The sequence below is a fragment of the Theropithecus gelada genome, chromosome 10 (genome assembly GCF_003255815.1).
Source record: "Theropithecus gelada isolate Dixy chromosome 10, Tgel_1.0, whole genome shotgun sequence".
Classification (NCBI taxonomy): domain Eukaryota; kingdom Metazoa; phylum Chordata; class Mammalia; order Primates; family Cercopithecidae; genus Theropithecus; species Theropithecus gelada.
The window spans coordinates 93,790,627-93,816,515 of record NC_037678.1 but is presented as its reverse complement, the minus strand read 5'-3'; the positions used below and the strand labels follow the sequence as shown (position 1 = coordinate 93,816,515).

The window sequence follows — 25,889 nt, the reverse complement described above, 5'->3', positions numbered from 1 at the left end:
ATGGCTCAAAAGCAGTGCCAGACCTAGGGGAAGTTCCTCCTCGCCACTGGGTAACCAATCTTTTCTTGGAGATATGAGGTTGCGTCTCCATGTCTTCCACAGATACCAAGACTTTCACCCCAGAAGGAGCACACCATGAGACAGAGGAAATCCTGGGCAGGCATGAAAGGGAAACTGTCTCGTGTCTCCAGAGAAAGGCCCCTGTGGAGGAAAAAGAGTAAGGCAAGTGGAAGCAGGGGTTCAGGGAACTGTGACCTGACCTCCTTCGTCAGGATGGAAATCTTGAGCAAGGTGAGGTGTTGAGAAAACCAGAAACTAGAAACGCTGGTTGGAGAGCACTCAGAGGGTGGCCCTGAGTTTACAAGGGATGCTGCAGTTGATTGACAATGGTATGATGGCCTGATTAGGCTGAAATAAGGCCTCCATCAGCCTCTAGAACTACCTTGGCTGTTGGATGGAGTGCAAGGGCTGCAGGAGGGCCTGCCTGCACACAGCAAACACGAGAGGCAGCTGTGGGTGCCGGCTGCTGGGCCTGGTGGGCCACACCAACTGTGGTCGGGTTAAACACCCTGTAGCCAAGGTTAATATCTGAGCCGCAGACCAAATTGGCGGTTAAAGCCAGTACTCAGGACATTCTGTTGGTCTAGAGAGGGAGAACCACTCAGCTGGCTTAATGAGAGAACAGACATAGATCTGGGACTTTGTCAGCAGATGCAAGTCTGGAGCCACCTCACAGCAGAGAGGAGCAGGAACCCAGAGTATGGAAGCCCCTTTCTCTCCTGCACAGTGCCTGCAGCCCAAGGCACTCACAGCACCATTGTGGGCAGCAGTAGATGGATTAGAAACCACACGGCCCTGATAGGAGTTGAACTTTGCTTCAACTGACTCTTAATCTGACACGAGATTGTGCTAATTGGAAGATACCAAGATACTATTAAAAAAGAAGATGAAGTTCTCTTGTTTCAACCCCTATTACTATTGACTGTCAACTTCCCAAAAGACCTCAGAAAAACCTTGTTTTTTCCATTAACCATTTGTTAATGGAACAAAACCAAATTTATTTGATTTACTGTAGTATAAGAGAATACCACCTTGGTAGAGTCTTGACAGTGTCTCAGATTGACAAAGTCAGAGTCTGCACTGGGGGATTTCTAAGGTAGCTTCTGCAAGGTGGGGAGTGGCTTGGGACTGGGCAGGGTTTCTACCCTAACAGTTCTCAATTGGTAAGCCCCACAAGGCCAAGGGTCTTGAAGCAACCCTTGATAAGAAATATACTGGATTTGATAAGCTAGCTATTTTAGTGGATTTACTGCCTTATTTTTGACAAGCAAGTCTTCCTGAAGCAAGCAGGTACGTGATTTTTGCTTAGTTCCAACATTGTTTAATACAGGAACAAAAAAATGACTGACCCCAGTGTTGTTTTAAGACACTGACTGGGAGCTATGCTGACTTCAGTTCTCAAGGGGTGAAGAATTGTGAAAGGAATGGTATAAATTTGTTTTAAAAAGTGGCATTTTGGGGGGTCTTTCTTAGCACATATTTTTAACATGTTTCCTTTTAGCACAGTTTTAAATTTCAGAAAACCTTCAAAGGTAGTACAGAGAGTTCCCATATATCCCCCACATCCATTTTCCCCTATCATTAAAATCGTAATCTGGTACACTTATCACAATTAATGAACCAGGATTAATACATTATTACTAACTGAAGTTCATACTTCATTCAGATTTTCTTAGTTTTCACCTTATGTCATTTTCCTGTCCCAGGATCCCACCCAGCTACCACGGATGTTTAGTTCTCAAGTCTCCCTAGGTTTCTCATGGCTGTGACAGTTTCTGACTTTTTCCTTTTTCTGATGACGTTGACAGTCTGAGGAGTGCTGATGGAGGAGCCTTTTGCAGAATGTCCCTCACTTGGCATTTGTCTAATGTTTTACTCATAATTATCCTGGACTGATGGTTTTTGAAAGGAAGACCACAGAGAAAAAGAGCCATTCTTAGCACATCATATCAAAGGCACATTCTACAGGTTGAGTCTCCCTTATCTGAAATGCTGAAGACCAGAAGTATTTCAAATTTTGAATTTGTTCAGATTTTGAAATATTTGCATATACATAATGAGATATCTTGGGGATGAGACTGAAGTCTTAACAGGAAATTTATTTTTGTTTCATATACACCATATACCCATAGCTTAAAAGTAATTTTATAAAATTTTTAAATAATTTTGGGCATGAAACAAAATTTTGAATGTGTTTTGACTTCAATCTGTCATGAGATCAAGTGTAGAATTTTCTGCTTGTGGCACCATGTTGGCACTCAAAATGTTTCAGATGTTGGAGAGTTTGGATTAGAGAATGTTCAACTTGTATCAGTGTGACTCATGATTGTTGACATTGACCTTGATCACCTGGCTGAGGTGGTGTTTGTCTGGCTTCTCCACCGTAAGTTTCCTTTTCCCCTCTTTTCATACTGTGCTCTTTGGAAGAAAGTCACTACATGCAATCTAGTCTTCAGGAGCAGGGAGTTATGCTTTACCTCCTGGAGGGCAGAATTTCTGCATAAATGATTTGGGAATTTCTGCAGAGACCTTTGTCTCCTATCCCATTTATTCATTTATTTTATTATTTTTATATCAATATGAAATCATGAATATTTATTTTATACTCTGGGTTATAGTCCCATATTGTTTTATTTATTTTGTTGGTCTAATTGTTCCAGCTTTGGCCATCAGGAGCTCTTTCCGTTGTTTCCTTTGTCCCTTTGACATTTCTCCACCATTGTGTGCTTTTTTTTCCCCCCAGTCACTTCCTTGCTTCCTGGAACTGCAAGCTGTGCCATGTTCATTGTATATATTTTGTGACGCAACCATGTCTCCAAAGAACGCTGGTTCCTTTTATTGGAGAATGGTGGAGAAATGAAGATCTGGGTGCTAGGTTTACGCATTGCTACTGGGGTGTCATTTTTTCTAGTGGCATTTCTTTTTTCCATGTGTGTACTACATTTGTGACCCCTTCATTTGTGAATCTACTTTTATTCTTTCAATAACAAGGTCACTTGAGAAGCCATAGAAGTCAGCCAGAGTGACCTGAAAACTTGGTCTCTCGCAGTAAAGATATCTCACTGTACAAAAACGGTTTAAACTGCAGAAGAGTCTTCCATGCACTGCAGCTCCAAAAAGTTAAACATGATCTCTCAGATGGTTTAGAGCTTTGTCCCCACCCAAATCTCATGTCTAATTGTAATCCCCAGGGGGGGCCTGGTAGGAGGTGATTTGATCATGGGTGCAGTTTCTCATGGTTTAACACCATCCCCCTTGGAGCTGTAGTCACGATAATGAGTTCTCAGGAGATCTGGGGAATTTTTGGTTTGTTTGTTTGTTTGTTTGAGACGGACTTTTGCTCTTGTTGCCCAGGTTGGAGTGCAGGGGTGCAATCTCAGCCCACTGCAACCTCTGCCTCCCAGGTTCAAGCAATTCTCCTGCCTCAGTCTCCCAAGTAGCTGGGATTGTAGGTGCCTGCCACCATGCCTAGCTAATTTTTTGTATTTTAAGTATACAGGGATTTCACCATGTTGACCAGACTGGTCTCGAACCCCTAACCTCAGGTGATCCACCCACCTCGGCCTTCCAAAATTCTGGGATTACAGGCATGCGCCACTGCGCCCAGCTGATCTGGTTGTTCAAAAACGTGTAGCACCTCCCCTCTCTCTGTCTTCCTCCTGCTCCACCCAGGTGAAGTGCTGGCTTCCCCTTTGCCTTCCACCATGATTGTAAGTTTCCTGAGGCCTCCCAAAATGCCAGCATCATTCTTCCGGTATAGCCTGTGGAACCATGAGCCAATTAAACCTCTTTTCTTTACAAAGTACCCAGTCTCAGGTATTTCTTTATAGCAGTGCAAGAACGGACTGCTACCGTCTCCATTTGTTACATACCGAAAACAACAGAGAAGTTTTCATTTTTTCAATGCAAATTCAAAGTTTTGAACAAGGCAAATTATAAGTCTGGCAGGCAAAGTCCCCATCTTGGTGTGACTGATGACTGCTCACAGTGCTGTGATGAATGGGTCCCTAAACCAAACACATCAATACCTACTGGGCGTGGGAAGGACAACGTTTGTTACCTTCAGCGAGGTTAAACCCTTTTCTCTCAGACATCGTGTTAAAACAGGCTCCATAGTTACAGTTTGATCCCAAGACAAAGAAAGAAAGGTCAATGATTAAAGGCAATTCTTTACCATCACATTAAGATGTGACAAATTTGTCTCTTCTTCACTGACAATATTTTGCTTCTTCTGCAAAACCAAGATTAAAGAGAGAGAGAGAAAAAAAAACCCAGAAAAGTAAAAGAAAGACTAAGATTTTAAAAATTTTCCATTTCAGTTTCCTGGTTGTTTCTGTTTGTTCATTTAGCTATTTTCCCTAATTGTTTTGAATACCGTAAAATCTCATACCATAAAAACTTTTTAAAAAAAATAAATAAAATAATTTTGGTACGGAGAGTTGGCATTTGATTCTAGTGAAGATTTGAGCTTCAGTAAAGGAAGTAAGGCTTAATGAGACAATTTCTAAAAAGAAAAACTTCATGTAATTGAAATGTTAAAATATTTTATAATTCTATCGCCTAGCATATATTCACCCTGGGCAGCTTATGGGTCTTTGGGGGTCCATCTTTCCCAAGAAGCTTTCAGAGCAAGATGCCCCCGGTCTTTCTCATACACATTGTCATGGGAACTGTTTCATGAACCATAGCTGAGTGTGGCAGGACTGAGCGATACATCCAATGTCACAACTGAATCCTGGCACTGATCCAGGGGACAGCATTGTCTGTGACCTGCTCGATGAGTTGGCCTGGTATGAAAACCTGGGTAGGTTGTGGTATACCATACTGGATCGTGATTGATCAGCCAGTCAACTCCTCTCTCTCTCTGGAAAGGAGATGGACCCCCCAGAGTGATTTTAGGATCACCAGAGTTCCAATAATCACCTGAATTGTGATCAAAAATGTTTCTGGTCTCCATAAGGCCTGGCTTTTGGCTGCTGAGATAGCTTTTTGTGCTTTTTAACATCCTGGAAAGCACTTTTAATAAAAATTATCTCCTGTGGTTATCTGAGCACATCTTGGCTCCTTGAAACTTAAGAATCTAACATAATGGTAACACATTAAATGACCAAGAGTATATACAGTAGGTTTCTTGAGGGCAGTTATCAAGTCTTACCTTTATATCCTAAGTGGGCACATTTAGCAAGTACAGACACTCTCAGACTTATAATGGGGTTACTTTCCCATAAACCCATCATAAGTTGAAAATGCATTTAATATACCTAATCTCGTGAGCATCATAGCTTAGCCTAGCCTGCCTTAAATTTGTTCATAACACATCAGCCCACAGTTGGGCAAAATCATCTGGCAGCACAGTATACTGTAGAGTCCCAGTTCTTACCCTTGTGATCGTGGCTGACTGGGAGCTGTGGCTCACTGCCACTGTCCAGCTTCAGGAGAGAGTATTGTATGGTATATTACTAGCCTGGGAAAAGATCAGAATTCACTGATATTCTGATCAGTTCAGAATTCACTGAACTATGGTTTCTACTGAATGTGCATTGCTTTCTCACCATTAAGTAAAAAATTTTAAGTCAAGCCATGGTAAGTCAAGAATCATCCGTACTCAAGAGTGAATATAATTAGTGAATGAATGAGTGAGCTAACAAGAGCCAGAGAGAGTAAATGAATTACCCGAGGCTACTGAGAAAAGAGGTCAACATAATGTCTTGTCCCTGTGTTAAACAGTACTGAAACTAGTCATTCTTTCCTGTCTGTATGTTTTTTTTTTGTTTTTTGTTTGTTTGTTTGTTTTTCTTTTTCTTTTCTTTTTTTTTTTTTTGAGACGGAGTCTCACTCTGTGCCCCAGGCTAGAGTGCAGTGGCGCAATTTCGGCTAACTGAAAGCTCCGCCTCCCAGGTTCACGCCATTCTCCTGCCTCAGCCTCCTGAGTAGCTGGACTACAGGCGCCCGCCACCGCGCCCGGCTAAGTTTTTGTATTTTTAGTAGAGACGGGGTTTCACCGTGTTAGCCAGGATGGTCTCGATCTCCTGACCTTGTGATCCGCCCGCCTCGGCCTCCCAAAGTGCTGGGATTACAGGCGTGAGCCACCACGCCCAGCTCCTGTCTGTATGTTAAATAATACTAAGACCAAGCAAAAGTAGCTGAGTTGCATGTTCCAGGGATACCTGTTTCTGAAAATTAGACCATAAATGAGCTAAACAATTCATGTATTAAGGCAAACCATTTCCTCAGAAAGACTGACTTCTTAGCCTGGCCTTGCTGTGCCCAGCTAATTGAAAGCTGTAATAACATAAACTCCGTGCAGTTCAAACCAGCTGCCTACATGGAAAAGAACATCTTAAAAATCACTCAGCCTAAGTCCTAGGGCGCTATTGACACCCTACCCTAATTTTCATTTCCAGCCACTATTAAGACCCATCAAGGTGGTGTTCTATCTTACTATGGTGTGACTTACAGTTTTGTGTGATAGAAAGATTTTTCTGGTGGTCTTCAGGGGAATCGATGGTCAATACAACACAATCAGTTTTCAGTTCCCTTTTTCTTCTTTTTAAAACATGATTTCACATTTCTCTGAATGTGCAAAAATCTACTAAGCACAGGGAAGTACGGGTGTCATTGCTTTCCTACAAGGTCTTGGAGCATGAAACAAGCCATTTTCTTTTTTGTTATTTTGCCTAAGGAATAAAATTATTAGACTAGAAGTTATTTCAAAAATCTTTCCAATTCTAAAATTTGGGTTTCAGTAAATCTAGGGAAGTGCTCACTAAATTCACTTTTGAATAAACATCATAATTGTTCTCTACTGTGTTGAATACAGAAGAAATCCAACATTGTCTTGATTCTGAGATAGAAAGTGGTTTGTGGCACATGGCAAACTGTGTTAAGGCCCTCTGGCCCCTTGAACACTGAATTTAATTTCTCAAATATACACAAAAATGCACAGCTTCAGACTTGCAGTAAAGTGTCTGTTGTGAGAGTTGTTTTAACCCAAATGGCTCTAAAACATGGCTGTCAATTCCAGACGTTTCCAACTGGATGAGACAACAGCCACCACATGTCACACAATGCACCACACGCAATGTAAACATACCATTCACGTTCACACTCAGATATTTATGGCATTTTCTGTGGTTGCCATGTCAACCCATGGAGCAACCAGGCCATTAAATCATGCTGTCAGCAGGCCAAGACAGTAACACTACAAAAAAATTCCAGTTGCTGACATGAAACATTACATTTATCATTTCAAGACCTGTTTTTTTCCAGCTGCCTCTTGCTTTATGCTCTTCACTGCTTTCGAGCTGGTCTTTTAGGGTACAAGGAGAATACAAATGAGCTGTTTAAAATGCAATGAAAATCCCAGTCAACTCTTGAGTATTTTTACTTTCATAGAACTTATTTTTTTAGGGTGATAATCTTGAGGTCACATGTCAAGAGAAGGGACGGGCTGAGAACTGACATATTATTGATATAACTGGCCAGTTTTTAACTTTCCAGCCTGGATTCAGTCTTTTATTTCCCTCCTCTGCATGAACTTGTTCTCAGCAAATGTCTACATTTCAAGCACATTCACTCTAATTTCTTCTGAACTCTGATGTCTTCTGAAACTCTGATTTCTCGTTAGGAGTTCTCATTAAAAACATTTTCAGGGTCATATAGAAAGAAGGCATGCAGAAAGACTCATCAACAGATCGAGAGGTCGGCTCTACAATCAGTAACAGAGACAAAGAACAGACTTTTTAGGGCAGTCCTGATTTTTCATGATTATATTAATTTCAGAAAAGGTGAATCATTGCATGTATAACTGGATGTAATTTAAATGTTCTACCACTAGAAGGCTTTTCATATAAATTCACAATCAGAAGAAGTTTTTCCTGTCATACTATGCATTAAGAATTTTAGAAAATAAGGACATTGTGACATTTTGGTGTATGTGATGATGCAATTGTCATACCATGACGACTGTACATGAATAGAAGGACGATGCAAAGCCAGCCTGCCTTGCCTCGCGCTGTCTCTCCTCTCCGGCAGCTGTGCTTCCTCCTCTTCCCTTTGGCCACATCTGAGCACATTAAGCTTGCAGGATTGTGATGGGAATTAAAGGCATTTCAGCTACTCATGCGCACAGCGCTCTTCTCCTCATTCTACCTGGAGAACAACACTAAGAAGGTACAATCAGTGAGAGCTTTCAGAGGAGAACAAGCCTGGATGAGAATCTTCTCAAACTGGGCATCAGAACAGCTTTCTCCTCCTCACCCATCTGCACACAGCCCTCGAAAGGCATGCCATCCCACAGACATTTTTCTTGAAAAAAGAGACAGAATGTAATCAGGGAATGTGAAAATAAAAGAAGAAATGATGGGTTAGAGAACATCCAGGCTATTCTCGTGGAGCAGATGCCTGGGGGCAGAGGTGAGAGAGGCTGGGAACAAACCCCAGGTCCTCAGACACCTGCTAGCTCACGGGCAAGTGGAAGGGGCAGAGCCTTACAGAGCTGACTTTGAAACAGGCAAACTGGGGACCAGAGCTGGGACTGGATAATATGAACTGGGTCTTCAAAGATGGGTTAGCAATTTCTGACACTTGTATATGGGGGATAAGAAACTTCTAGACTGAAGAAAGCCTTGAACATATGCCCAGGGCTGGAGAAATAATGATGCAGTCCCAGAAAGAAAAAGTAGATCCTGTGCTTTCAAAGCAGATTAGGCAAGATATAGGAAAGGGCCAAGCCAGGGAGGGCGACGAGTGCCTGGGTGAGGAGACTGCAGCAAGAGAAGTTACAGTGGAAAGGGATGTGGTCAGATCCATGTTCTTGGGTGATGTTTGTAAACGAATCTGATGAGAAAGGAGATGAAGTCATGAAATCATTGGACGTTCATTAGAATAATTGGATTTAGGAGACAGCAAAGATAATAATAATAATAAAAGAGAATTTAAAATTATCATTCAAAGTCTGAATGTATTGGGGTGTGGCGAAAACTCCTCTCCCGGAAATTTGAGTGTAAAAACAATACCTTTAGAATGAATAAATAATAGTATAGTCACACAAAGTAATAGTATACCGCAATGAGAAAAGAGTGAGCTATAAACACAAAAATATGGTTGAATCTCACAAAGATAAAAGTGGAGGAAAAGAAGCCAGTCACAGAACAGTCAATATGATGTGACTGCAATTATTTAGAGTCCCAAAATGAATCATGCTGCTGGCTAGATGGTTGGGATCTTGGGGAGGGTAAAGTCATTGACTGGAAGGGAAATAGCCCGTGGTTTCCAAGGGGCTGGTAAGTGTTCCGTCTCTTGATTTGGGTGCTGGTTGCAGGATGTGCTTGGGTTGTGAAAAATCACCGGGTGGTACATTTATATGTTCACTTTTCTTTTCTGCCTGTTAAACTTTGATAAAAGTTTTTACAAAAATGCTTTGGGGATCTTAGTTTAAGGAGGCGGATTGACTGACAGATGATCTTTAAATGTCCAGCCCTTGAATCTAAATACAAATCGGGGTAAACAAGGCCATGTTTCTTGGATTCCAGGAAATTAGGAACTATGATTCAGCAAGTTAGAGCATTGCATCATGTAGTGAAACCCCACATCTCTCGGTCGTAGTCCTCCCACCTCTCAGCCAGACTTGGACGCTAGCTTAGCAGCCACAGGCCTGGAAACAGTCCGCACAACCAACTCATTGTCTCATTCATTTCAAGGATGTAGAAAAATAAAAAGTGATAAGGGCAAGAGTGGGAGGCTATCTCTTAGCAGCTTCAGAATGAAACCAGTAGAGCTCAGTTCCTGCCAAGAACTCAAGAGAAATCCATCATTCCTCTTGCTTGGCCTGTGGTCAGTGCCACTGTGGTGATAAGCAGAGAAGCCTGTAATGATTAACTGGGCATGTACGTACAATGGTCACCCACACACACAGACTTCTTATCATCCAGGAGCCCGGCACTTTAACACTGAATCATACCCATGTTCGGAGAAGGAAGTTTGCAGCCACTAACACACTTCAAAATTTGGATTCAGCTTTAATTCCTGTAGTTCACTATAACCCTTCCCAACTGCTTCCTACCTAGATGAAAAAGAAGTAATTGAATTAAAAAAAAAAAAAAGCCCCAAGTTGTTCCGTGGGTGGATTACTAAGAAGCATTTCTTAATAAGAAGTTTCCATAAATGCATTTAATAGATTGTTTGCAGATTATTAACCCCTTGAAAAGGAAGAAGGAACAAAGAATGAACATAGTGTTAGAATAAGGCAAGTACTCAGAAAAATAATGCGATCTATATTCAGAAAAATCTCCTTATATTATCCACATTACTTCAATAGTACATATAAAATTCCTGTAAAGTTGTGGCTTATAAGCAATTCTTTCAACTTCCCATCAGAGCTAGTTTAAGCAGCAACATAGTTTTTAAAAATATTTTTGGAAACTCTGATATAGAATGCATTACATTTATTATATAGAACTCAGTACTATTCAGAGCTGTTTTCCTGATATGAACATACTTGAGATCTCTCCCCCTTCCTCCCTGCTTTACATTTCTGTCATTCATTCCTTCAGCAAATGTCGCTGAGCACCTTCTGTGTGCCAGGCCCTGTTTAGATTATTGGGGACATGGAGGGCAGTAAGTTAGGCCTCATCCAAGCCCACTGGACCTGACATTCTTGTTGCTGTGGCCTGGTGCAGTCTCATTCCCTCTGGTGCTGACTTTTGTAAATTCCTCCCAACTTTCCCCACCTCTAGTCTGTCAGCTTCCATCCCTTCCACAACTCTGGTTATTAGAGTGCTATCCTTACAGATCAAATCTGTTCATTTCACACCATCCTTCTTGCTTCCTTTCTGTCCTCCATTCCACAACAAAACAATACAAACATGCAAATTATTCCCCACCAAACAAAAGCAAAAGGAAACAAAATCTTTAATGGGATAAAAGGAAAGTTCATAGGATAAGAAAGGCATTCAGGGTCCTTTGAAATCTCATTCTAGATTTTTTCCCCAAGGTGCTGCATGTCTTTCTTGGTGTCCTCTGTAGGCCTTTTGATGCCTCTCTATGTCAACAGTTTCCCTATTTTGCCTTCATTTAAGTGTGTCTTTTGCCAAGAACGTTCTCTCCCTCCATTTCTGTCTATACAAAGTTCCCCATGTTTTACAAGTCAAATTCAAATGCTTCCTCCTTCGTGAGACCTGTAGATAGTGGTATCCTGCTGGCACCTCTTCCCAAATCCATGTTGATGTTGGTAGTTTGAATTCATCTGTGATGAGAATATTCACACCATGGAAACTAGCAAAAGCTGCAAATCAGAGCTGGATTTATTGTTTCGTTGATTGTCTAGACTTAAGAAAGTGGTGGAGAAAATGTTGATATAGCAGGTTAAACTTAAAAATGGGCTGTGTTTATAGCCATTGTATTATGAAAACACATAAAGTACACTTCAGGAAATAATTTTTGAGTATTTGAAAACTGTTCTCCAATTCAACAAAGAAGCCGTTCATTCCACTGATGAACAAATGAAGTCCCAACATATGTCCTCATTGTTTCACTTTCATTTTACTACTTAACATCAACAAACACATCAACTAACATTCATGTTGGAGTTGCATTTGCTCATCATTGAGGTGAGCAGCTTCTTTGCGGAATCTGAGAATGATCAAGAATTGATTTGTAGCCTGGGCATGATGGCTTATGCCTGTAATCCCAGTACTTTGGGAGGCCAAGGCGGGCAGATCACTTAAGGTCAGGAATTTGAGACCAGCCTGGCCAACACAGTAAAACCCCATCTCTACTAAAAATACAAAAATCAGCCGGGTGTGGTGGTGCCCACCTGTAGTCTCAGCTACTGGGGAGGCTGAGGTGGGAGGATCACTTGAGGTTGCAGGGAGGTGGAGATGGAAGTTGCAGTGAGCTGAGATTGCAGCACTGCACTCCAGCCTGGGCAACAAAGCGAGACTCCATCCCAAAAAAAAAAAAAAAAAAAGAGTTGATTTGTAGTTGGCTATAAGTGCAAAAGTTCAGCAAAATCAACAAAAGAATTCTGTTAAAATCAATTAGCTATATGGAATTTATAATTAATATTTAAAAAAATATTTAATTGACAAATTACATATTCAAGGTATACTATGAGATGATATGATATATATATATATATATATATACACACACACACACATTGCATAATGATTACCACAGTCAAATTAACTAGCAGGTCCACTACTACTCCAGTTGCTATTTGTGTGTGTGTGTATGTGTGTGTGTTAATCCTTAAAATCTGTTCTCATATATCCAGGTTATCAATACATTCCCCTATTATGCATTAGATCTATAGAACTTCTTCATCTTATGACTGAAATCTTGTGTCCTTTGACCAGTGTCTCCCTATTTCTCTCACCTCCCAGCCTTTGATCACCACTATTCTACTGTCTGCTTCTATGAATCAGACTTTTTAGATGCCGTGTATTAGTGAGATTATGCAGGATTTACCTTTCTGTGTCTGGCTTATTTCACTTGGCATAACGTCCTCCAGGTTCATCCATTTTGTCACAGATGACAAGATTTCTGTCTTTTTAAGGGCTAAATAGTATTCCATTATATTCTACATTTTGTTTATTCATTGATCTCTTGTCAGTGGACACTTAGATTGTTTCCACGTCTTGCTTATTGCGAATGATGCTGGAATGAACATAAGGGTGAAGATAATTCTTCAAGATTCTGGTTTTGTTTCCCTTGGATATATTACCAGAAGAGGAATTGCTGGATCATATGATAATTCTAGTTTTAAATTTTTGAGGAATCTCCATACAGTTTTTCATACTGCAGCACAAGTCTACATTCCAAGCAACCACAAAGGTTCTCTTTTCTTTACATTCTCGCCAACACTTGTTATTTCTTGTCTTTTTGATAATAGCCATCCTAAGAGGTGTGAAGTGATAACTCATTATGGTTTCGATTGTCACTTCCCTGATGATTAATGATGTTGCACACCTTTTCATGTACTTGGCCATTTATATGTCTTCTTCGGAAAAATACCTACTCATTTTTAATTGAGTTATTTGTTTTTTTGCTATTGAGTGTGTAAGTTCCCTATATATTTTGGATATTAATCCCTTATCAGATTTATGGTTTGCAAATATTTCCTTCCATTTCATAGGCAGCCTTTTTGTTTTGTTGATTGTTTCCTTTGCTGTGTAGAAGCTTTTTAGTCTGTGTCGTCCTGCTTGCTTATTTTTGCTTTCGTAGCTTGTGCTTTTGGTGTCATACCAAAAAAAAAAAAAAAAACAACAACAAAAAAAAAAACCATTGCCAAGACCAATTTCAAGGAGCTTTTCTCCCATATTTTCTCCTAGATATGTGTAATAAACACACACACACACACACACACGCACACACACTTTTTGCCAGAGAGCCATTTGTTAGACATTTACCAGGATATAGTAGTCCCTCCTTGTTCATGATTCTACCATTTCCATTACCTGTGGTCAACCACAGTCTAAAAATATTAAATGGAAGATTCTAGAAATAAACACCTCATAAATGCGAACTTGTGTGCCATTCTGAGCAGCATGATGAAATTCCTTACTGTCCCACTTTGTCTTGTGCGAGACATAAATCATCCCTTTGTCCAGCTGTAGACACCACCATCCATCAGTCACTTAGTGGTCGACTTGGTTATGGTATGTAGGATTTGGTGCTATCTACAGTAGCAGGCAACCAGTGAGGTCTTGGAATGTATTCCTCAAGCATAAGAGGGCACTACCGTACCACTGTCAAGCTGTAGGCAAGTATCCTCTGGGATTGCTTAACACAGGAGGTAGAGGGAGGACTGCCCAGCTTACCTGCTCACCTGCCCCTCATGTGGCCCCTCGGAGGCCCCTGCGCTACCATGTACATGTGATGCCCCAGCAGCTGCTCCTTGCTCCAGTCTCCTCCTGCGGTTATTGTGGCTGAGCCTTCCCTCAGACCTTGTTCCTCCATCCCTGTAATCCTAGATGTGTTCTTATTCTAGGCAAGTCCTCACATATTTGTCCTGTGTTGGTTAAGCTCTCTAAGCCTTAGTTTCTCCATCTGTAAAGTGGGAACAATATTAGTATCTACCTCAGAGCATTGTTGTAAGTAAAAAGAGGGTAATGAATGAGAAACTCTTGGCCCACGACCCTGGCACACAGTAGGAATAATACTAATAAGCATCTCAATAGCAAATGTGGCAAATATCTGCTGAGTGCTTCTGAGACTTCCTTTGGAATCTCTATTCATTTACTTTTCATGGCAATCCAGTGAGATGGATTCCATGTCACTCCCATTTTACAGATGAAGAAACTGAGGCACACACAGATTAAGAAATGTGTCCAGAGCCCCACAGTTGGGGATGTTCGGTAAGCTACTATTGAAAACATGGTTTTCAGATATACTCCCCTTTTCTCTTTTTTTTTTTCTCCACCCATTTTTCTTTATTGTTATATACGCTCTTATTTCCCCCTCTTTATGCATTTCTGATTCCTCACTTCAGCTTTAGCCATTTGAAAGGAAAGGGAGAAAACGTCAAAGAAGATTCTTTATTTTTCTGTGAGTGCTTCGCTTTCTTTGGGGCTTCCTTTGGAGTTTTATGGACTTTTAAAAAAATTGTTTTGATGTAACTTCAAACTTGTAGAAGAGTTGCAATATCTGTGCAAAGAAGTAGCATATACACCTCATTCAGATGACACATTTATTTCGATTTTCTGTCATGTGCTTTATCCTTCTTTCTCTTTGTCTTCTCTCCACCTATTGTTTGCCAAACATCAAATTGATGCTGTCCACTGTCCTGGTTTTACAGACCATTGTACCAACAACTTGTTTCTCCAATTCCTCTCCTCTATATTCTCACGTATGGTCAAAGTTATAGTTGCCTTTTCTAATTACAATTTTCTTCCTGTCTGTTCACAGCAGAGTCCTTTCAGCCACAAGTCTTAATAGTTTGCATGAGTGTTAATCTACTTCTCACAGAGTCACCATGAAACACACCTTAGACAGGTATGCACTATGCTGTCCAAAACCCTTGGGTCCAAATGTGTTTCAGAATCCAGCAACTTAAAGATTTTTAAAGATAAGATGAACAGTATTCCATGTGTTTAATAATATACCCAGTGGGGTCTAGGGGAGCAATCCTATAATCAAACACAAATATTTCTGCAGCAAATGCATGCAGAATAAACAGAGATTTTACATATTCTCAGTTCAGTTCATGTCATGTTAAAATTTCAGTATTCAGAGTTTCTTGCTTTTTGGAATTGCACACAAAGGGTGCTGTACTTTTTTATATGGTAGGGGATAGGTTCAGATAAATACTTTAGTGACTGATCAACTATATAGCATCTAAATTGCCTAAAATTTAGTAAGTAGATCAATTTTATTTTAATTCACATATTAAAATTATTATAATTTCAATAGAACATAAAAAACAGGATATTGACAGCTAAATATCCCTACATACAACAGAGTAGGATTAAAGTTTTAAAGATAAAAAGCAAAGACTAATGCTTTGTTTTACAACAAAAAGGTCTTCTTTGAAGTCATAGGGAAACAAGGTCTCAGTCGTTGCAAATGGCATGGCCTTCCAAGAGAGCAGGACACATTGTAACTATGGGGACTCCAGACTGTTAATAAAATTCTATATTAAAGAACAGATAGTCTGTAATCCCAGCACTTTGGAAGGCCAAGGCTGGCAGATCACCTGAGCTCAGGAGTTCGAGACCAGCCTTGCCAACATGATGAAACCCCGTCTCTACTAAAATACAAAAATTAGCCAGGTGTGGTGATGGGCACCTGTAATCCCAGGTACTCAGGAGGCTGAGGCAGGAGAATCTCCTGAACCCAGGAGGCAGAGGTTGCAGTGAGCTAAGATCGTGTCACTGCACTCCAGCCTGGGTAACAGAGGGAGACTGTCTCAAAAAAAAAAAAAAAAAAAAAAAAAAAAAAAGAATAGACAGGTCTATGTACCAGATCACAGTCCTTACAACACATTAGTTCACATAAGTGCAAATAATATAGTCTATTTTATAATGGCACAGCTTGTTATCACATAAAATTGCCAGCCTCCTCATTGTATTGTATTCTTCTTATGTTGACTAAATAGACAGAATGAATATTCCCTGATGTAGCAACCTCTATTGAGACTTCTTTTCTCTGAAACTTTTTAAAAATACATACTTTCTACCAAATTCCACCTAACATGAGATTGGACACTACCTCAGACTTTTCCCAAATGACTTCATGAGTAATATTCATTTGGTACCTGTAGTAGAATTTATGTATTCTAAGCTAAGAGCTGATACTAAACAAATATTTGAGATTGGTTTCAATAAATCTAAGGAAAAAAATAGCAAATTTCAGTTGGGATGCGACTTAAAAATATCCTAAATATAAAAAAGTTTTTGTGATTAATTTGCTGTTACGTATAATATATTCTCAATATTCACTTACGTTGATTCACTTTATGCCATTTTAAGCATTGGGAAACAAATTTAAACCAATTGCCACAGTCATAAGTGAAATCAGAGTCCCAGTGATGTTATGTTTTACAGACTTCAGTGTAAGTAATGAATTGCCCAATGCATCATGGATGATTTTAAGATATCGCATTTTGGAGTGAGAGACCAGAAATCACATTTGCCAAAAGAACACATTTTTTCCCAAGAATGCAGCAAGGCTCCCCATCCCCAAGAGCAAACACCTTTTTTTTTTTTTTTTTTTTTTTTTTTTTTGATGTTGCCCTTAAAATATGAGGCTGAAGCTCAGAGTTAAGCATATCCTAGAACTGGGAACTCTCACCAGCACCAGGTGCAGGGAAGTAGGCAACTTTGCTGCTGGCTTATTTTTTTAAGGAGACTGTGCCTGTACTCTCTGAGCAAAGTGGCAATATCTGCAGCTGCCTGCCCGCCACCAGACAGCCAGTCCGATGTGAATTATTTAACAGAAAGTATTGCAACCTCCACTCACAATAGAGGAGGCTTCAAGATTTGTGGGTGACACTCTGACAGGCTGCAGGATCAAAGCCAGGATTTTAGAGGCGAGGTGCAGTTGAGCAGTGCCTGCTGGCCAAGGAGCTGTCGTGACCTAGGGGCAGAGGAAGAATGCCAATCCATGCCGCGAGGGCAGCACATTCCAAGGACTAAACCAGAAGAAGTAAGGCCAAGTGCTGGCAAGAGGGAGCCACAAACCAGAATGATTACGTTTTGAAAGCACTGCTTCCCGGCTCAGACATAAAATTATATTTAAATGTCCTGCCTCTGTGCAATCAAAAGAAGCTAACTGAAAGAAACACGCACTTCAAGGCTGTAAATCTGAAACTTCCTAATCCCCAAAAGTCCACACTAGACTTCTTGCCTCCATGGAAACAACAAAGCATTCAGCCAACTGATTGGCCTCCAATGAATTTTAGATAAGACAGCTTGGAAGGGAATGGATGTGATTTTAATGCAGAAGAAAGCGCTGGAAGGGAGGTCCACTTGGTTCATATTTGAATAAAGCAAACAAGGCAGACGAAAGGCTGACAGCTGTAAATGACATTGTCAGTACAAAAATTATCAGCCAGTTTACAATCTGTTTGCTTATGTTGAACAAACAGACTGTGTGTGGCATCCTTCGGCCTGGTGAATGGCAGAAATACTTGCGGGCTTCAGAAAAGCTATCTGCTCTCCTGCAGCCTGGCCACAATTAGATCGCCATTTGACAGCCACACTGAAAAGGAAACTGTGTCCTCTGCCTTCCCCCACACTCCCTTGCCTCTTTGCTTTCCCTTTTCCTTTCTTTCTGTTTCTTGGTCTTCTTCTTCATAAGACAAGCACTGAAGTTGGGTAGAGACACTCGTCCTGTTGTATCAATGGCGTGAATTATGTTAGTTCTGTTGCTGGATCAAGTCGTTTACTGATGTGTCTGACATTCCAAGTGGGAGATCTTCAGTAACCTAGCAAGGCTCAGCGCCAACAGTCTTCATTTTTTATTCCTTACAGGAAGCAGAATCCGGGAGCTCCTGAAAGAATGCCACTTTTTTCTTCTTTGTGCAGCCTGTCTCGGAGACCGTTTGCTTTGAACTTGCTAGCATTGCATTTGGTGCCGAAACAAAACACAACGCAAGCAGGGCTGTGGAGCTCTATTCCCCCTGAGCAAGGCCCCGAAAGCCCAAGTTTCAGGAGGGAATAAAACCTAGTGGGCGCTACCGCTCCCTGGGAGCTATGCTGAGGGTGTAACCCAGCCCCCAACGTGAAAGGAGTGAGTTGTGTGGTCCCATTGCTTAATCCCCTCTGTGTTCTGCAAACTCATAACACAGAAATAGCTCCTTTTGTTCAAAAAGAATGGAAAGCAAACACAGGTACTAATTTTATCCCTCACGTTCTCAGAGGCTCCCTCTTGTTTAACTGCATCAGAGAGATTTAAGCTGCTGGGAGTGGCTTTTTTCACCAGGCCCAAGGCTATTTGGGCACTGGGAGCTTTTTACCTAAGAGATTCCAGTTCACCTTGGAGTAAGCGAGTGACACACCTCCTTGCCCTAGGCGACAAGTCACCTCTGTAGAGTGCACACACTGGAAAACAGAATAACCTCATAAGAAGACAACTGTCTGCAAAACCTAGAGTTTTGATTTTCATCTTCTATCTTGTGTGTTGTCATTATTGATTGTGTCTTCTTGCTAGAGTTAGCCAAGAAGTTATTCGTTTGAGGAGAGGATCAAGTCTTTCTGTTATGCCTTCCTTTCTTTTCTCCTTCTTTAATATAAAGAATCTATTTAGAGGTACTTGGTTTATTTGACCAGAAAAAAAAAAAAAAAATGATGATAGGTGAGTAGGGTGTGTTTGTCACAGATAAAGGGCACATCACAGGCACACACAAAGCCGGAAGACTGTGGTAATTACTGGTAAGCAGCGAAGCATCAAAACACCTCTTGTATGAAAGTTCATCCAATTACCACTAACCTAGAGAGAAGAGTTATGTTGCACTGTGCTTTTCATTTTAATCTAAATGGCTGTTTCTTTTTCTCTGATATGGCGATCGGTCATAAAGAGTTGACCATCATTAAAACTGTTTGATCTGGAAGTCTGTAGTGTTTGGCTAAGAGGGTAAATGCAAATTTGATGAAAGAATAAGGATAAATTTACATATCAGCCTCAGCTCACATGGAGAGAGTAAACATTCTGTTTATCTCAAGTGTCACTTTATGATTTCAGTAGAATATAAAACTGACCTTGGCCCAGTCATTGCAAAAGGCCTAAATGAAATATACAGTTGTCTAAATACGATTTACTCAAGTAGAACTTGTCAGCAAACCTTGTGGAACTCAGCAAACAGGACTGGAGAGCACAGCGAAAGAATTTTGTTCTGATAAACTCCAAAATGAAATTCTGGAGCAAGGAGTAGGTGAATAAGAAAGGTTAAGAAAAAAAATCCTACCTCATGAATTTTATGGTAATCATGGTGAATTAAAACATCCTGTTTAGCTGCAGTTTTAGGCTTTAGTTAACTAAAAATTAGAAAATGAAAACGAACAGAAAATTTTAAAAGCCAATGTTAACACTATAATATATAGTATTCTTTTAGCAAACCTTTGTTTTATCATTTGGGGACAAGAGTAAGATCATGATTGGTTTGGTTTCTAGAAACTCTAATTGATTCCAGGAACTTTAACACTCCATAGGTAGTTTACGCTGCAGGAGGATAATTCCTTTTGGCTGTTTAAATCAACCATGTTTGCATTTTCCACAACATTTTTAATTAGTTTTTTCTTGGGCTGAGTCAACATTCATCACTGTGGTGCAGGAACATCAGACTTTGTTCATAATGGAGGCTTTTGCGTGTGCAGAAAAATATTCCAAGACAATTGCAGGCATCTGAACTGATATTTCACCCCCACTTTCTTGTACCCAAAAGTTCAATGTGGAAGATGAAGGCATAAAATGAGATTATTTTATGGAGAAAAGTTGATGGCATAAATAGAGTAAGGGAGTGGGAGCTTATATACATATTTTTAATTTGAGCTATTCTAGAAATTTTGCCCACAGTAGAGCAAATAATAACAATAATATTCTGAATGAAATAAAAGAAAGGTGAAGAAAATTTGGCAGAAATGAATGGTTTTAACTACAAAAGTAAAGAATATTCTTGTAGGACTTATTTATGCATTTACCTTTATAGCCCACAAAATATTTTTTAAATAAATAATTATCTATTTATATCCACATAGAATAATACAAAGCTTTAAAGAAGACCCCATAAGAACTTCATATCTGAGTACCATTTGCAACTGATTTACAAATAAAGCCAGCATCCTTAGCGACTTCTTCAGGCAAGGTTATAATGGAGGGCTTTGTGGCTAAGTAGGTGAGAGTGCTAACATAAATGAGGAGAAAGTACCTCATTATTACCAAAACTGTAGCCAGGCTTTCCATGTGGGGTTTGAAAAGAGATTGACATGTTGCCTTCACTGCAAGGAGAGTAAAAACAAGTTTGTGTGGAGTGGGAGGGGAGGTTGTATGTATCTGAGGAAGTCAGGCTGTTGAGACGCTTTTCCTCAGTGTCCCGTGTTCACATACAGGTGAACTTGGAGTACTGCACACAGCATTGCTTCCAGCCTGAAGTGACTGTAAAACGCCAGCGAACAGAAGCTCAAGGCTGAGTAAAGGATCCTGCACACTCAACAGGCTCATCCTTCTCTGCACCCGAGATGTTTAGAGCCCCAGTTACAGAGCTTTCAGAAGGCGGAGTTCGCCCACAGCACACTGTTGATGCCTATCTAAGGAAGGAAGTTAACTATCTAAGGAATCTAAGGAAGTTAACTGAGAAGGGAAGGAATGATCTCCATAGAAAAGGGATTTGAGAACACAGAAGAGGATATGGGCCTGGCAGTGGGCACACTGTGAACTATGCACCATCATTGGCCTAAAACGCACCTCTGTGTGCATCATTTACTCACGTTTAAAAATCACCCTCTACTTGTTCTCCTGTGACCCTCATTGGTCTATATCCAGACAGCACTGAAAGTGATAGCCAGAAAAAGTAGAAACAACCCACGTGTTCATCCACTGACGAATGGATCAAAACATGTGGCGTGTCCATCCATACAAGGGGATATTGCCCAGCCGTCAAAAGGAGCAAAGAACTGATGCATACCACACCGTGGCTCATTCTCAATAGTATGTTCAGTGAAAGAAACCAGTCACAGAAGCCCATGTACTGTACGGTTCTATTTATGTGAACTGCTTGGAGGAGGCACTTAGTGGTTGCCAGGGGCTTGGGATGGGGGTAGAGGGCAAGAATGGGTAGTGCTTCCCCCCTCAATGGGATTTCTTTGCAGGGTGATTAAAGCTTTCTAAAATTGGTATGGTGATGGTTGCACAAGTCTGTGAATACACTAAAACCACTGAGCTGTATATTTTAAACAGGTAAATGTTATGGTATATGAAGTAAATCTCAATGAAGCTGTTAAAGAAAAAAAAAAAAAAAAGGAAGCAAAATCTGACATCTAGAGTGTTATGGAGCCAAAGACGAGCTTTCTAAAAGAACTGCGTAGGCCCCTGAGGAACCATGGAAAGCAACATGAACGTGAACTCCAAGCAGGCCATGGGCCATCTCTGACCGTTTCCACCCAGGTGAAGGGAGCTGGTGTCAGAATCATATCCTAACTTAAAATTGGTAAATATTTGTTGGTTATCTATGCTGTGCCAGGCATCGTGGCCCACAAGGGAGAGAACAAAACTCTTTGTGGAGCTCACAGTCCAGGAGAGAGGCAAATATATACAGTTAGCCAGACCACAAGTGGCAAAACTGTGCATGTCGTTAACAGTGGGTTTGGAAGTGCAAGGGGTATCCACATACCTCTGGGAATCCCTGATGCAGAGCAGAGAAATCAGACAGCAAGGTTTCTAAGTTTGGATTTTATTCTGTAGGTCATGAGGAGTCTCCAAAGTTTCTTTACAAGAAAAGTGACAAGATATTTAACAGAATCCAATGTTAGGATCTGTGCTGGATCCCAGCACAAACGCACGAACGCAGGTCTGAGGAGCTGTGATTCAGCAAAGCTTCAGGTTCAGGGAAAGCACCTGGAAGCTTCTCCCTTTGCAAACTTGTTGTAGGTTGAAGGGATTGTGTGGTTTTCCAAACACCTAACAAGATTCCGGATTGCATGAATACTATTAAGCCTCAGATGCAAGTTGGAGTAAGTTTAGCATTCTGAGACCTGAAGATCACATCTGAAGGGCAGCATTCAAGCCCAGATACCTCATTTCAAAAGTACCACATATAGAGGAATATGGGCAGGACTTGGAAAGAGCCACCAATTACATAACATACAGAAAGGTGGAAGAAAATGTGAAAAACTCACCTAGCCAGGGCAGGTGTTCAGCCTTACCAAGCCCCTACTATGGACTGGGTGCTGTGTATCACTACCAGCATTACTTCATTTAATCCTCAGAACCCTAAAAGGGAGAAGATGAGTAATGATATTATCCCCATTTTACAGATTAAGAAACAAAGCAGTAGAGCAATTGAGGAATTTGTCTGAGGTCATTTAGTAAGTAGTGAAATTATTCCAACACAGATGTGTTGATCATCCAAGGTTGTACCTTTAATCACCGTGTTATTCTGCTTTCTTGCTCCAAATATTCTCAAAATATTTAAAACTTGCCAATAAATAAAAGCTTCAAGAAGGCAGCAAGTTCATTTTCTGAACTCTGGAAAGAAGAGATAAACTTTCAGAAAGAGTTCCCAGTCATTGAAGATGTTGGTGCAGGAGCCAAAGGCCATTTGTCAGAAATGTGGATGATCTGGCATTTATGTGTTCTCTCAGCCTGGTTATTCTGATGTGGGATCCTATGAACATAACCAGAACCCCTGCATATGACCATGAAGGTTGGATATTGCATGACTCCAGGGGAGGGATGCTTCATATTCAGAGATATTATGGATTTCCATATAGATCATGACTGTTATCCTGAAGATTTTAGTCAAAGAGTGTGAAGGGAGAGCTGCTCTCTATTTCTTATATGCTCCAAGTTTCCATCTGGGCTTTTAAAGATGTCAACCATATCTGACATAGAAAGATAATTTTAAAGGAGAGGGATGGATAGGCATGAGGCCAGAGACAGGAATATGAGTTACGGGGTTATGGTGATGACTTCAGCAATAGGTAAGGAATGAGAATAGAGAATTGATGAGGATTAGAAGCTATTTTACATTTGTATTAGTCCAGGAGAGAGATGAGCTGGAGACACAAATTTAGGAGTCACAAATATGAGAAGATAGTTGAAGATTAAGGGAACTGGTAAGTCTACATGAGAAAGACCAAGGAACAAGAAAAGACAAGCACTGAAAACTTGATCACTGTGCAAATCTAAGTCACTGGTCAGGAAACAGAGCATTTTCTGCAGGTAGCAGGTGATTGGCAGAGAGTGTTTCAGAGAGCGGGATGATGGAGAAGTTGACAGACCTCACAACTTGGATTGCTGTCAACCTTTACCAGATCACTTTCAGTGGATTGTTGATGGAGAATGGTACAGAAGTCCAACTGACAAATTATGGAACAATGGCTACTTAGAAAGTAGAAATAGTGAGTGCAGAAGGATGGTGTTGGAGGAGAAACCCAGGGAGCTGTAATTTGAGGGGAAAGGAGGTTTTGGGAAGTTTTTTTCATGGAAGCATTGGGAAGACCTGTTGACACAATAAGTAATCCTTTGTCAACAGGAGCCATATCTTACGTATCACCGTAATATCTAAGGTAAATTTGGTGCTGAATGATCATGTCCCATAATTCCTATACTGGCACATAATGTAAAAAGACATTTATTTGTGGGAGGAAATCTAAATATTTTGGTGTTGAATTGCTTGGGAGATGGCTCTTCTCTTGCAGTATTGAGAACCTACACTTGGTGTTTTAACAAGGTGTGAGAACGCTAAAAAGGAGGGAACAAAGCTTATAAGCAACTCATAAGGCACAATTCCAGGGTCCAGCCTAGTTTTGGTGAGTCCCACTTCTACATTTCTCTCAAATGCACCACGTGACAGAGAAACTTGGGAGAGTCTTGATTTGGAGGGCCCAGTGTGACTGGTAGACTCAGAAGCCAAGAGACTCTGAAGCCACTGCCTGCACTTTAAATTTTTCCTTCTGCTGTTTCTGAGCCAGCCAGGAAGCTGTGGCTGAAACCCTGGTCATGCATCAAAGCTCTTAAACTGGCTTAGGGCAACTAGTTGAAAAAAGAAAAGGGGAAAAAAAAGCAGCTGGAACCATTTTGCCACCCCATTGTATCATTATTATTAAACTCTTAGGAGAAGGGATTTTGCAAAATAAAAAGCATGACATATCATAACCTATGGGGAAAAGCATGACTATATAGCATGACATGTTGAAAGAGCATGGCATGTTTTTAAAAGTATGATATGGTAAAGCTTGACACCTTATAACTTCCTTATTACTTTCTGATTTCTTACATGTTTATTACAGTGAACAATAGTGAAATGATGGATGATTTCCGTCAACTTCATTATAATATTCAACACTTAAAGGTAATATTTGTTATTCTCCTTATGTCTGTTCTGTATTTTCTTTATATATACACATAAGCTATTATTATTTATATAATTAAGTTCAGCACTCAATGTGTTGGCTAAATGAACGACAACATCTACTTTGTCATAATTTTTCCCTTAGACATACACTGCCAATTATTTCCACAGTTTAATGTGTTTGTCTACTACTTCATTTGTGTCATCCTCATATTATTCCAATCCTGTGCACATATTTCATGATTGGTTTGGACATTTTTGCTGCTGGATACTTAGATTGCCCTATCCTTTTTTTTTCAGTTACATATGATGCTGTAGAGAATATCATCTCCTCAAACCCTTGGTATTACCCCTAGGAAAATCTGATATCCTAACATATATCCTGCTTCATATGAATACATTTTAAGGCTTTTATATTTATTGCCAAATTGTGGATTAGGATGGTTAGTCCAACTTATATTTCCATGAGTTGGCATGAATGTTCATTTTTTTACATTTTTATTATGTGCTGGGCATAGTCACGAAAAATAAAAATGTTGACCAGTTTTAGAAGATAAATGTGGAATATTGTGTATATATGTATCACATGATAAATGTGTTGGAATTATTGAAATTTTCATTTGATCACAAATAAGGTTTCAAAATTATTTCATATATTTACTATCCATTTTATCATCTATTATTTCTAGCTCTTCTTCAGTGAGTTGCCTGTTTATATCTTTTGCCAGGTTTTCTATTGATCTATTGATGTATTTATGTTTTTTATTATTTATAAAACATCCTTATATAGTAAAGATATTAGTCTTTTCTCTGTCATGTATATTGTGATGTGTGTGCATGCATGTATTTTGAAATGTGATATTTTGTGTAATCATATATAATGCTTACTTACTTGGTGGGATCTTTCTTTGCTCTTACGCTTACACAAGACTCTCTACAATAAAATTATTCCTCCATTTCTCTGATTTTGTTCTAATTCTACCACATGAAAATCTTTATCTTTAAACTTTTAAAAAATCAAAATTCATCTGGAAGTATGTGAGTGCGTGTGTGATACTATATGAGGCTCTAATTTTGATTTTTCCTTAAAGATTTAAGGAATTGGCTCATTAGCATTTATTTTTTCCTTTTCCTATTGTCTTGAAAGCTACTTTTATCAAGTACCAAACTTTTACACATACTGAGCTTTCTGGATTTCTATTCTGTTCCATTAACGTATTTTTATATTGATATCATGCTGTTGTAATGATATATCAACTTTGCCCAGCAGTAATGTTTAAAGAAGAATGACCAGACAATAGTAGTAAATTTAATGTAA

At 40.0% G+C, this 25,889-nt stretch overlaps 1 long non-coding RNA gene across 1 annotated transcript; it reads left to right on the top strand.

The window, feature by feature from the left end:
* The first annotated feature begins 627 nt into the window (after positions 1-627).
* LOC112633571 lies at positions 628-21,393 on the top strand. Its single transcript, XR_003121547.1, has 4 exons — positions 628-1,350; positions 14,974-15,057; positions 20,259-20,395; positions 20,610-21,393. It is a non-coding gene; the product is annotated as an uncharacterized LOC112633571 (long non-coding RNA).
* Positions 21,394-25,889: the final 4,496 nt, after the last annotated feature.